At 40.7% G+C, this 12,038-nt stretch overlaps 1 protein-coding gene across 2 annotated transcripts in view; it reads right to left on the bottom strand.

Moving 5' to 3' along the window:
- Positions 1-12,038, bottom strand: part of ANAPC10 (anaphase promoting complex subunit 10) — a 187,505-nt gene that overhangs the window by 34,917 nt on the left and 140,550 nt on the right. Inside the window, exons 6-7 of one of the 2 annotated variants that reach the window (XR_011537124.1) lie at positions 9,710-9,850; positions 1,047-2,390 (exon numbers count right to left, since the gene is read on the bottom strand). The exons of the other annotated variant lie outside the window; for it this stretch is intronic. The gene's annotated coding sequence lies outside the window, so the exon portion shown is untranslated. Of the gene's footprint in view, positions 1-1,046; positions 2,391-9,709; positions 9,851-12,038 lie in introns of those variants that run through there. 2 annotated transcript variants of the gene reach the window in all.

Here is a 12,038-nt window from a genome sequence, read left to right as displayed (position 1 = left end):
GCTTTGTTTTCACTTCCTTTCTAGGCATACGTAAAGTGTAATAAGTCATATGGAATAAAAGAAAAAATGTTCCCCATTAACTCTGCTCACTTTACATTCCTAACACCAGCCAGACCAGAAAACACTGGGCGGCAATGGAAGAAAAGGATTATAGAGTCCACCTTCCAGGGACACACGCCTATCCCTCCCTCCTGCAGCTTATTGACTTTCACCAGCAGACTAGGCAATTCCTGGAATAGCGTGCAGATACCAGGGCCGCATCTACCCTTCAATAATAGGAGTTCTCATAGTATAAGAATAATCTGCCTACAGATTAGTAGCTAAATGCCCAATTGCCCTCTATGTTAGTCTTTTCCTATGGTCCAATTTTGAGAGCACAGACTCAGTCTTCCTTCTTGAACAGGGCAGCTGCTAGCTTATACGTGCCTTGTGCCAAAGAGGAAAGAGCTGTCTCCTCTAGGTGGACAAATTAGAAAAAGCACCATTAAAAAAAAAAAAAAAGATGCCCCTCCCTCCCATTAGTAAAAGATGCCACCTGAGAGAGAGAGCACATGGCTTAACTAAAGAAAGTACCTTTGTGGGATGAAAAAAAAGCACTCTGACTCCCAGCAAATGTAGCCCTCAGCCAGGGTTTTAGCTTGGCAAGTGCAACATGGCTTTGATTGCAGCCCCCACTCACCTCTTGGACCAGGTGCCTTTGTTCAGTGCACAAAAACAATTATAAGTGACAGCCCTACATTTGACATTAAGCATGGGATGCAAAAATCTCATGTAAAACTTGTCCAAATGAATATTTTCCCCCAATAAATTTCATTCTCAGCTTCTGCAAACCAGTGTTGAGTGGTTTAATTAAACTCCACACTGACGTGAGCCAGTCACTTGCAACCATTCTCTATTGAGAAAGGAGCCTTAGGTAACTTCGTGGCTTGAGCACAATAAGACCTTTCTCTTCCATGTAGGTAATATGTCATGTTTAGTGCCCTCTGATGGAGTTATTTATACATTCCCTTAATGTAGAAACAAGCTGGTGAGCTGGGGTTTTTAAGTTTTCTTTTTTTCTCTCTCTCTTTCATTATCATTTTGCATTTTATTCTCCTTTCTGGTTCAATCCTCCACATTCAGATCTTTACCTTTTCTTGCCAATTGCCAGTAAGAGTATACTTGAAAATGTTCACAGGATTTTCTCCAGACACCTGCTGTCAAGTACCACGTAGGAGACTTATGCAGTAAATGGCTTCTCATTAGAGAGATTTGCCATATGCTATTATAAAGAAGTCATTCTTCAACCCCTTTGCTTCGCACAGCATCATACTCAGCAGTGCAAATGTACAGATTATTTAATGTTTCATAACACTCACAAATGGAGTTTTAAGAAAAAATGATCAACAAACTAAGACTATTTACTTTTGGGAGAAGCCAGTGTCAAAGCATTGCAGAGGCCTGAACTGTAATGTGAGTTCTAATTTTTCACATTTGTACAGTGTCCACTCTGGCGATGTGTGTGTTCAAAGTGCAGAAAGAGTGGCTAGTGACTTGTTTTTCTTAAAATATACCTACTCACAGTAGAAGCAGTCATGAATAATCTAGGGCTACTCATCAGAAGCCACACAAAGTACATAAGATGGAAAATAAAAATAAATAAATCAACGTTTTAGAAACTTGCTAAGGTCTAAGATTTATCAGTGTAATTTGAAGACTGACTTTTTAAATACTACTTTTTTGAAAAACTATTAAAATTAAAGAAAATCATCTATTCACCCAGCAGAGGAGAATCAATGTGGTTGGTTATTTCAGTGTAACCCAATTGAATTTACATGGCTTTAATAAGATGGTTATAAATTTTCACTGCATTATGATACTCCTGTGGATTCTAAGAACATACTCATCCAGAGATGACTGTCGCCAGGTCTTGTCCTTCTCATCTTTATTTGGGGTGAAGATGAAAAGAAGGATGTTTTCAGTTATAAGTAACAGAGACATCAAATCAAACTAGCCAGAATACTAAAAAGTGGAAATTATTTCACATAATAAAAGGTCCAAAAGTAGCGAGGGCTATAGGATTGGTTAAGTCAGTGGCGAGCAATGTTATCAGCTCTATCCTTCTCTCCACTCTCAGCTTTATCTTCAGGCTGACTACAAGATGACTTCGGTAGTTCCAGAGCTCATGTCCTAATAAAGTACAGATTGGATCTCTCTTAGGAGAAAGAAAATGTGCCCTAGAGGCTCCCTGAGAAGCTTCCATATTTCATTCCTAAACCACCAATGGCAAAAGGAATGAGATTACCCTTGAATAAAGCAGACCCACTGTTGGAGCGGGGGAGGTGTCAGTTATCCTGGGGGTCCATGGTGTCAGGGGGCAGAGGGGTCAATTCTTTCACAAAACTGAGTTTCTGAAAGAAAAGAAGAGAAAATGGATACTAAGTGAGGAACCAATATGATCCTCTCTGAAAGCTAAATCTGTAAGTAGTTTAGCAAATCTTAGTAAAAGTGTCTCCAAAAGTACTACTAAAATCCTGATTACAAAAACAAAAACTCTTCCTTCTCAAGAGATTGTCCAGTTTCTTCATAAGATTTAATATTAAAAAGAAAAGAACAGAGAAAAGAAAAAAGGAAAGAAAAACCCTATACATTCTTACAGATGTACTTACTGAGCCCATTCAACATCAAAACTCAGAAATTTCTCACTCAAAATTTTAGAGTAAATATTTTGGCTCCTCTTAATTGTTGGATACTCACCATAGAGAAAGCTAAGGGACTAAAAAAATATAGATCTTCTCAAAAGATAAGGGAAACATTTCCAGCTTACTGTCAACTATGATTTTTTCCAATGTTACAGTTACCAATACACATATTTTTGGATCCCGTCTAAGTATTCTACAAGTTTTTTAAATAGTCTAGCATCTTGCTCCTCCAAATATATTCCTTGAACCAGCAGCATTAGCGTCATCTGGGAACTTGTTTGAAAGGCAAAATCTCGGGCCCACCTCAAACCTACAGAATCTGCATTTTGACCAGATTCCCAGAAGATTCATATGCACATTAAAGTTTGAGGAACACTACTATAAGGTATACGTAGTCACTCATTGGTTCCTGGTGTCTGGGAGATACATATACATAATATGAAATCTAGCAACTACAGTGTATTATATCCCACATCACTTTAGCTTGGAACTTGAGGAACCAAGAAATGAATATCATGGACTCAGAACACATAATTCCTTCTCATCTCTTATCTCTATTCCATTAATCCAAATAACAAGATTCCATTTAAAATGATTGACTTATACATGAAGGATGCCAGAAAACTTTCTGACCCCTTCTTCTGATCACATTAAAACAGTCTGGATATTTGGACATGGGTTTGACGGTACATGGTGGGAAGACTAAAGAGCAGAACTTGCTTGGAGTCATTTAGATAAATGCTGGCACTATTTCCACCAAATACGGACTCAGGGCAACGTGGAGGCCAACACATGGCTGGTGCCCAGCAAATACCCCCATGTTAATTTTTTTAAGTGATAATAAGGCTAAAGTTACAGAGTGAAGTTTGTTCCTATGGTTTGATCATTTGGACAAGTACAGTATGTTCAGAGGCTTATCTACCCCACATTTAGCAAACTCCCTTTCTTGGCATTTCTCTCATTTCCTCGAAAAGCCTTTTCTGGAGAAACTTCAGATCAGAAGCCAAAGAAAATTCAGCTCAATTTGCCCTGCTCCCCATGGAGCTCCCAATGACTGAAGGCTTTCATTCCCTTCTCTCCCACATTAATTCTGGCCATGCGTTAGTCACCATCAGTGTTTCCCTAGGTTTCACGATGAGAAAGCACTGAATTCGCTGGCCTTGTCTAGGCTAAGTTAGCAGCCTGCTGCTTCATTTTCATGGGCATCTGTTTTGCTTTGCTTTGTTTGTTTCTGTAGTTGTTTTGTTTTACTGCACAATATTGATGAAAAATATAACCAAGGCTCTATAAAGGTATGGTCAAGTCTACAAATGTAAGATCTGCAAATAGATAGTCCCCAGCACCTTAGCTCCTGCCTTTGCCCTTTACCTGTGCTTTGTCAACTTCTCCTCCTACACCCTTGGCTTTTATAATATTTCTTTTTCCCCTATGCTCAGTCCTATCCCTACTGCCTTTCCTCTGAACAGATGACCTTGCCTCCTGCTTCATAGACAAATTTGACGCTTCCAGGTGAGAACTGTCTTGGCTTCTGACCCACCAGCTACAATTTCTACACATCCCTATCTTAATTTTCTTTCTCTAGTCTGTTCATATCCCTTTGCTAGTTCCAGACCCATCCCTTTACCTCTACTCTTGAACCCTTCTGCGGGGGGGGGGGGGGGGGGGTGGGGGGAATGGCAGTCACTAAAAATATATGTCCACATCCTAATCCCTGAAACTGTAAATTTGAAAAAGAGTCTTTGAAGATGGGATTGAGTTAAGGATCTTGAGAAGAGGAGATCATCCTGGATTATCCAGGTGGGCCCTAAATTCAATATCAAGTGTCCTGTAAGAGAAAGGCAGAGGGAGATTTGAAACAGACAGAAGAGGGGAAGGCGATGTGAAGATAGTGGCAAAGATTGGAGTGACGAGGCCACAAGTCAAAGAATTCCAAGGGAAGCTGGCAGCCACCAGAAGCTAGAAAAGGCAAAGTAGGGCTCTCCCCGACCCCTCAGACTCCAGAGAGGTGGCCCTGCTTATGTCTTGATTTCAGACTTCGGCTTCCAAAACTGTGAAAGAATAAATTTCTCTTGTTTTAAGCAACCAAGTTTTTGGTAATTTGTTACGGCAACCATAGGAATCGAATACACCCTCCTTACTAGAGGAAGATCTTGCTGTGTCAATTAGTTCTTCTTTCTCCTACATGTTTTTGTTCCATGAGGAAGATTTTGCCCTGAGCTAACATCTGTGCCCATCTTCCTCCACTTTGTATGTGGGATGCCTCCACAGCATGGCTGATGATTGGAGTAGATCCACACCCAGATCCCAACCCGTGAAATCAGGCCGCTGAAGCAGAGTGCAGGGAACCTTAACCACTCAGCCACCGAGCCGGCCCCTCTCCTACATTTCTAATCCTTCTACTGCCTCGTTTCCCTTAGCCACACTTCCTTGAAATTTTCTTTCACCTTAAAAAGGTTTTGTTTTGTTTTGTTTTTCTCTGTACCCCTTTCTCCTTCCTTTCCAGGTAAGCACTTCAAAAGCAGTTTGCAAGCTTAGTTCCCTCTCATATTTTATACTGCTACAATCAAACTTTTCTGCCTACCACGTCACTGAAATGTTCTTGCAAATGTCACCTGTGTCCTCAAAATTGCTAGAGCCAACAGATTCTTCAACTTTCACCTTATTTGACCTCATTGTTGTATTTGATACTACTGCCTCCTCCTTTCTTGAAATGTATCCTTTTCTTGAATTCTAAAGTGTAAATTTCTCCTAATCCTCTTTCTCCTCTCTGACCATCCCTTCTTAAACTCCTCTGTTGCTCCTGTTTTCCTAGTCATGTACACATTGGTAATTCCCAAGGTTCTTTCTACTCATCACCTTCCTCTCATTTATATGCTCTCTGAATAACCCCATCTTCTATGGCTTTAAATACCACCCATATGGATGAAAATCTAATCAATTTCTGGATACAACCCCTTCCCTGAAACTCTAAATACGTATAGCCAATTTCTTACTGCCTGTATATTAAGAGGTATCTACTTTAACACCCTATTAACACCTCAAATTTAATATTCCCCAAATTAAACTCATTGATTCCACCATTAACTGGTAAAAATGGGAGTTATTGTTGGGAGGCAATTCTCCAAGCCATTTTTAGTTACACATCTCAGATTATCTTTTCAAGGATGTTAGTACAGCAAACAACCTTGGAAGATAAAGGCAGTGTCTCTCTCTGGGTCAGAGGACAGATATTTCCTGAACAGAAAAATAAAGATAATTTCTCCTTTGAAGGCGAAGGTTGGCAGCTTTGCTAGCAGCACCTTTAAAAGATTGGAGCGTTCCTTCGAGCAGAGTTCCTCAGCTCTGGCAGACCAATGTATGCTTAGCGTTCACTGGGTCTGCTCCACATTGCCCGTAAGACTTGGAGAATAAGAGGAACTGATGCAGACATGAGGCTCATACTGCCTGCTGTGCCATGAATAAGCAACTGTCTAAGACTGTTTGGCTTACTGTTTCCTTGTTGACTACATTTATGGACGTGTGGCCAGCAAGCCTAGCAGCTGCAGTAGTCACTGCTGCCTACAGACTGCTTGGCCACAAGACAGCTATACGCCTAGACAGGAAAGGAAAGAGGAAATGGCCAAGATATTGCATAAAAAGTTTGGCATTGGGTTAGTAGAGGCTGGAGTTGGAAATGTTTGGGCAGAGCAAAAGCCTGAGGACCTCAGCTGGAGGCTGGCCAAGAGCAGAGGTAGCAGATCCTAGAGATCCTTGGGTACTTCTGTCACTGAGGAAGTCATTAGTTCTCTAGCTTAAAAAGTACAGCAGAAATCTGTCTGCCATGTGAGAACCAGAGAGGCCTGACTCACATCCATCAGACTCGCTTCCTTCTGCCCACAGTGAAGGCTCTCATGGGCGAACAAGGTGTGCCACTTGTGTGGGGCATAAGTAAAGACTCAAGATCAATCAACAAGTAACCAAAAATTATCGTACTCTGGTATTAAGGCATTATTTGCTATCCCCCAAGTCAAAAGCCCAGTATCACCTTATACTGTTCTCTTCCTTTTATCTCCTCTCCTAACATACCACAGCAAATTGATGACTGAGTCCTGTCACGTATTTCTCTACAAGACCTTCATCTGACTTTTGTGGCTTTGATTCAAGTTGTCATCGCTCTGTACCCAGACTCTTGTTATAGTCACCTAACCCATCTCTTTGCTTCAAGTCTTGCTTTCTTCAGTTTTTATCCACTGTGCTGCTAAACTGATCACATCAGTCCTCTGCCTAATACTCTTTGGGGGTTCCTGACTGTCTACAAAATAAACTCCATGCTTAAATATGGCATATAGAGCCCCAAACAATCTGGCTTCTACCTATATCTCTAACCTCACCTCTCTCGCCTCCTAATGCCCCCTCCAAGTACCGATCATAAGAAACATCTCCAGTTATCCAAAAACCCAAGCCCTTTCCCGCCTCCATGCCTTTGCTCATGCTGCTTCCTCTGTCTAGAATGCCCTTTCTCCTCTCCTGGTGAACATTTTACTCAGCTTCAGGATATTCTTCAAATGTGACCTTCTCTATGAAGTTTTCCTGACACCACGTCCCCATGCATTGGGGCCCTAACTGTATTCTGTATATTCAATCATAGCATTGGTAGCGTTTATTATATTTAGGAGTTTCCATGTTTATCCCCTCCCAGATTATTAGATAATTGAAGAAAGAATCTGCCTTCTTTGTCCCTAGCACCTTGCACAGTGCTGAACACAGAGTAAGCACTCAAAAAAACTCTTACTAAATATGTTAATGAATGAGTGGCTGAAGAACAGGAACCCTGCCTGCCACCTTAGAGCCACGCTGGGTGTGCTGGAGTGGAACAGAATGAACATGGCGCCTCTTCCTATTGTGCCAGTTTTACACAATGGTAAGTAGTCCAAAACATTTTAAGTTAAAATGAGTTAGAACTTATTATGAATCATGGTATAAATGTTATGTTAATACTGAAGGTGAAGTGTTCCAAGAAAGTTTGAACTTGATTTGGACCACTTTGGGCTGAGACCTAGACTTTCCCAGGGCAGATGAATTTAGTGTTTGTGTTATTGTAAGTAACAACATGAAACTCACAATGTAGCTATTGTTAGCTAGGTGGTAGGGAGTCTGCATAAGAGGTGTGTATCACCTAAGCCAACAATACAGAAAGGCCTGGATCTATACCGAAATAGATTCTAGATAACTCTTTACAAAAAAACAAAAAAAGGAAGATCCAGCCTGGTGGCGTAGTGGTTGGGTTCATGCACTCCACTTCAGGGGCCCAGGGTTCACTGGTTCGTATTCTAGGCACAGACATGGCACTGCTCATCAAGCCATGCTGAGGCAGCATCCCACATAGAAGAACTAGAAGGACCTACAACCAGGATATACAACCACGTCCTGGGGATTCGGGGAGAAAAAAAAAGAGGAAGATTGGCAACAGATGTTAGCTCAGGGCCAATCTTCCTTATCAAAACAAACAAACAAAAGATTCACCATAGAATTCTTTTAAATCCCAAATTCTACAGCATTTAAAATATAGTTCAAATTATAAACATATGATTCTCCTCAATTTTTCATAAATATGAACATTTTTACATCTCTGGATTTTAGATCAAGTTTAGAGTCAGTGACGACAGTTCAGAGACCTAAGTTTGTACTGAGGACTCGAGCTTTGTATGCACTCTTACTTCTAAACTGGTAGATAATTTCCTACAAATGAGGAAAGAAGTGAGCCCTAAAGTAAATACTGAGTTGAAATAGAGATTAGGGAAAGTTTAAAAATAGTTGACCATATTTGTACAGCAGAAAACACTTTAAAGAAAAAGCATCAAGGTTCATCTACTACAGAAACTTTAAAAAGTACTTTTTGCCAAAGGAAGAAATTGTCAAAACAAGTTTAGCTACGTTGGACCAATTGTAGATTTTCTTCCTGTCACCTTAGAATCCATTTGATGTGTGAGTGTATGTGTGTATACGTTTTACGTGTGTGCCTCAGTAACTATGTAGTTAGCAAATAACTTTGCTGCTCTATGACACTTCTTGAACCACTAGTAAATAACTAAGTGGCGACAAGAATTAGAAAACAAAAGCAATCCAAAAACAGAGGGTGGAGGAACTGAAAAATTATAAGTTGCTCCAAAGACTATCTGGGGTCAATGCAAGAGGGAAATCTGAGAACATTTTCTTAAAAAGAAAAAAATGAAAGGAAACAGAGCATGCAACTTCAGACCTCAGCTTGTGCCTAATCTCGTTGTGTGGGATTTTTTCATTCCAACACGTACCTCCCAGGACAAGCAGAACAGCAACCCCAAAATCACGTTCATCTTCTGAGACTAATACATAATAAACATAGCCTTCCTTAAGGAGACATGAGGATCGGGACAAACCACCGTGTGGATCTCCCATCCTGCAAATCCAAAATGTTCATACAGATAATATCTAGCGAAAATGAACACAAATGGCCGCCGTTTGGGGGAAGAGAAAGGATGCAGATGTAACAAAAGAGCATGTGACTTAGGGAATATGGAAAGGGTAAAGGGACTCTCATAACTGCTCACAAATTGTACGGACTTTTGTGTGTTTGGTTTTCTTTTTTACTGGGTGGTGGGCACCACCTCCTCTGCCCTCTATCCTTTGCTCACTGAGGAAGTTCAGGTGCCTGGTTCTCACAGCGTTGGAATATGAGCCCACCAGATTGTCAAGTCTCTGTTATAGAAACATCAGAAAACTATTTTTGTGGCAAATATGGCATCTGAAGGACACCTCAGATTTCTAGTCCTATTCTATTCCATATCTTTGGGTGACAAAATCTATTATAATCTGACAGAGGCGTGTAGAGTATACAGTGTTGTCTTTGAAAAAGAGTATTTAAATATCTAGAAAATCAATCTTTTGTAGATTGTCTTACCTCCTTTTTATCATTTTATCTGCATTTCAAAGTAATTTCAGAGCCAAAAAGAAGGGAGACATTATTACTATTACGCTCTACCTTGGAGAAAAGACAAAGAATTGATAGAAACCTCCAATCCCAGCCACTAGGTGTTTATAGCAGCCATTCTGTCGTCTTCTGGAAATCCTCTCCATGTGGTATGTATCTGAAGCTGTAAGGTGCAAGTGCTGGAGAAAACCCAGCTCTTTTCTCAGTGAAACGACCTGTTTTTCTGTGAAAAGAAAGGAGGTGTTTCTCTGAGACCACCATTACACCTGCTATGCTTTACTGAAATTCAACGCCCCCGCCCCCCTCGCCATCTCTCAACTACTCACACCTGGGAGCTGACTAGCAAAAACTGTTGGGTTGGGAGTGGGGGAAGGGCTAAAATATAACCATCTTGGTTACTAGGTAAACAACTCTTGCAAATGTCTATGGTTTTCTGTGTATAACCGAATTTGGGTCTAACTATATTGTGAAAATATCAAAACACTTTGCTTTAATTGACACACACCAAAAGAAAAAAAAATTGAAAAGATATTTGGCAAGGCATTTTGTTTTTTAACATTAGTGAAATGCAGTCTAACAGTGTTCTTACTGTAGTCCTGCCCGAAAGTGATCATTTTTCTGTACTTTTCCTATGACAAATTTATTTTCCCTATATGCTTTTGTTGGCTAGCAGCTCTGGCATGACTTGACTGACAATGAGCCAGAAGATCTGAGTTTGGGAAAATGCACGGCTCGCAAGCCTTGGCACATGGTAGATAAGTGCAGAGCAAACGCTATGCATTCAAGCAGAGCCCTGTGTGTTGGCCTCATCAGCTCACCAAAGGACACCACAGACATCAGAGGAAAATGACATACCACATAAACTTGTGGACAGAGATCCAGGGAAAAAGAAACAACTAGCTTTTCGATGTTAGAACAATTAAACAATTGCTAAAACTTCCATTAGCTTCATTAGGTAGCAATGGGTCATATGTTACAGGTTCTGTTTAGTTCACATAATTGTTGTCCTACACAAGAGTTGAGAAAGTTCCCCTCTGATGATTTACCTTTTCTCTATGAAGTAGGAGGGGAGGGTATCAGCTCAGAGTGAGGATGTGGCCAGGGTTGAAAGAGATTATCCTAAACCATGGATAATGAAAGTCTTTTTTTTTTTTTAGGAAGATTAGCCCTGAGCTAACTGCTGCCAATCCTCCTCTTTTCGCTGAGGAAGACTGGCCCTGAGCTAACATCCATGCCAGTCTTCCTCTACTTTATATGTGGGACACCCACCACAGCATGGCGTGCCAACCTGTGCCATGTCCGCACCCGGGATCCGAACTGGCAAACCCCGGGCCGCAGAAGCGGAACGTGCGAACTTAACCATTGCGCCACTGGGCCGGCCCCGGATAATGAAAGTATTTTAACAGCAAATTCTTCAAAGAAGAAGATACGTGTAGTCTGCAGTGGCAATCTTATGAGGGTATTAGCATTTCAAATTGATCTTTTAATCTAATACACTAGCATTTAATCATATGCAATGTGTAAAAGACTTAATTACCACATAATAGGTGATATGTTATATGTTAGCATATACCTAGAAAAGAGATCCAAAGATTTCCAGTTCACTTGACAAAAGTGTGCATAGGTATGCACACACACACACACACACAAGAAATGGGTTTTTTTGTTTTTACTCTCCCTCTAACAAAAAGTTGTCTTCATCGGAATCTAAGTAGTTTCACTCAATGGGTCTGGTCTGACATCTGGTATGTGATTAAGCTAATCACTAAACCAATAAGGCAATGATATATAAAACTTTTCTGGACCACATTTGTCTGAGGATTATTAAATGCTAAAAGTTCTTCCCAGAAAAACATACATACACACCAAATTTTACACAAAACTTCAGAGAGTTCACAGACCTCCATAAAACCTATTGCGTCAGTTAGCTATTGCTGACTACATAACAAATCAACCCAAATGTAACAGCTTAAAATAACACTATTTATCTGAAAATTCTTCGGGTCCACAATTTAGGCTGGACTCAGCTGAGCAGTTCTTCTGGTCTTGTCTGGGCTCCCCCTACCTCTTTTGTGAGCCATAGGTCAACTATGGGTGTTGCTTATGCTTCTGGGTGCTGGCTCCTAGAGAGTAGGACGCCTTGACTCAGTTCCATGTGATCTATCATCCTCAAGCAAGTTGCCCAGACTTATTCTCAGAGTGGAGACAGATGTGCAAGAGAAAGAAGTGGAATGGCTCAAGGCCTCTTAAGAGCTAATTGCATAATTGGTGCTACAGCCTCATTCTTTTGACCAAAGCAAGTCACAAGGCCAGCCTAGATTCAAGGGGTTGGGGGACAGACTCTACTTCTTGATGTAAGATGTTATAAAATCATATTGCAAAGGGTATTATTACAGGAAAAAATAGAGAAT

Source organism: Equus przewalskii, chromosome 2 (genome assembly GCF_037783145.1).
Source record: "Equus przewalskii isolate Varuska chromosome 2, EquPr2, whole genome shotgun sequence".
NCBI lineage: Eukaryota > Metazoa > Chordata > Mammalia > Perissodactyla > Equidae > Equus > Equus przewalskii.
Note: the sequence above shows the minus strand (reverse complement) of the source record. Positions and strands in the feature narration are given on the sequence as shown.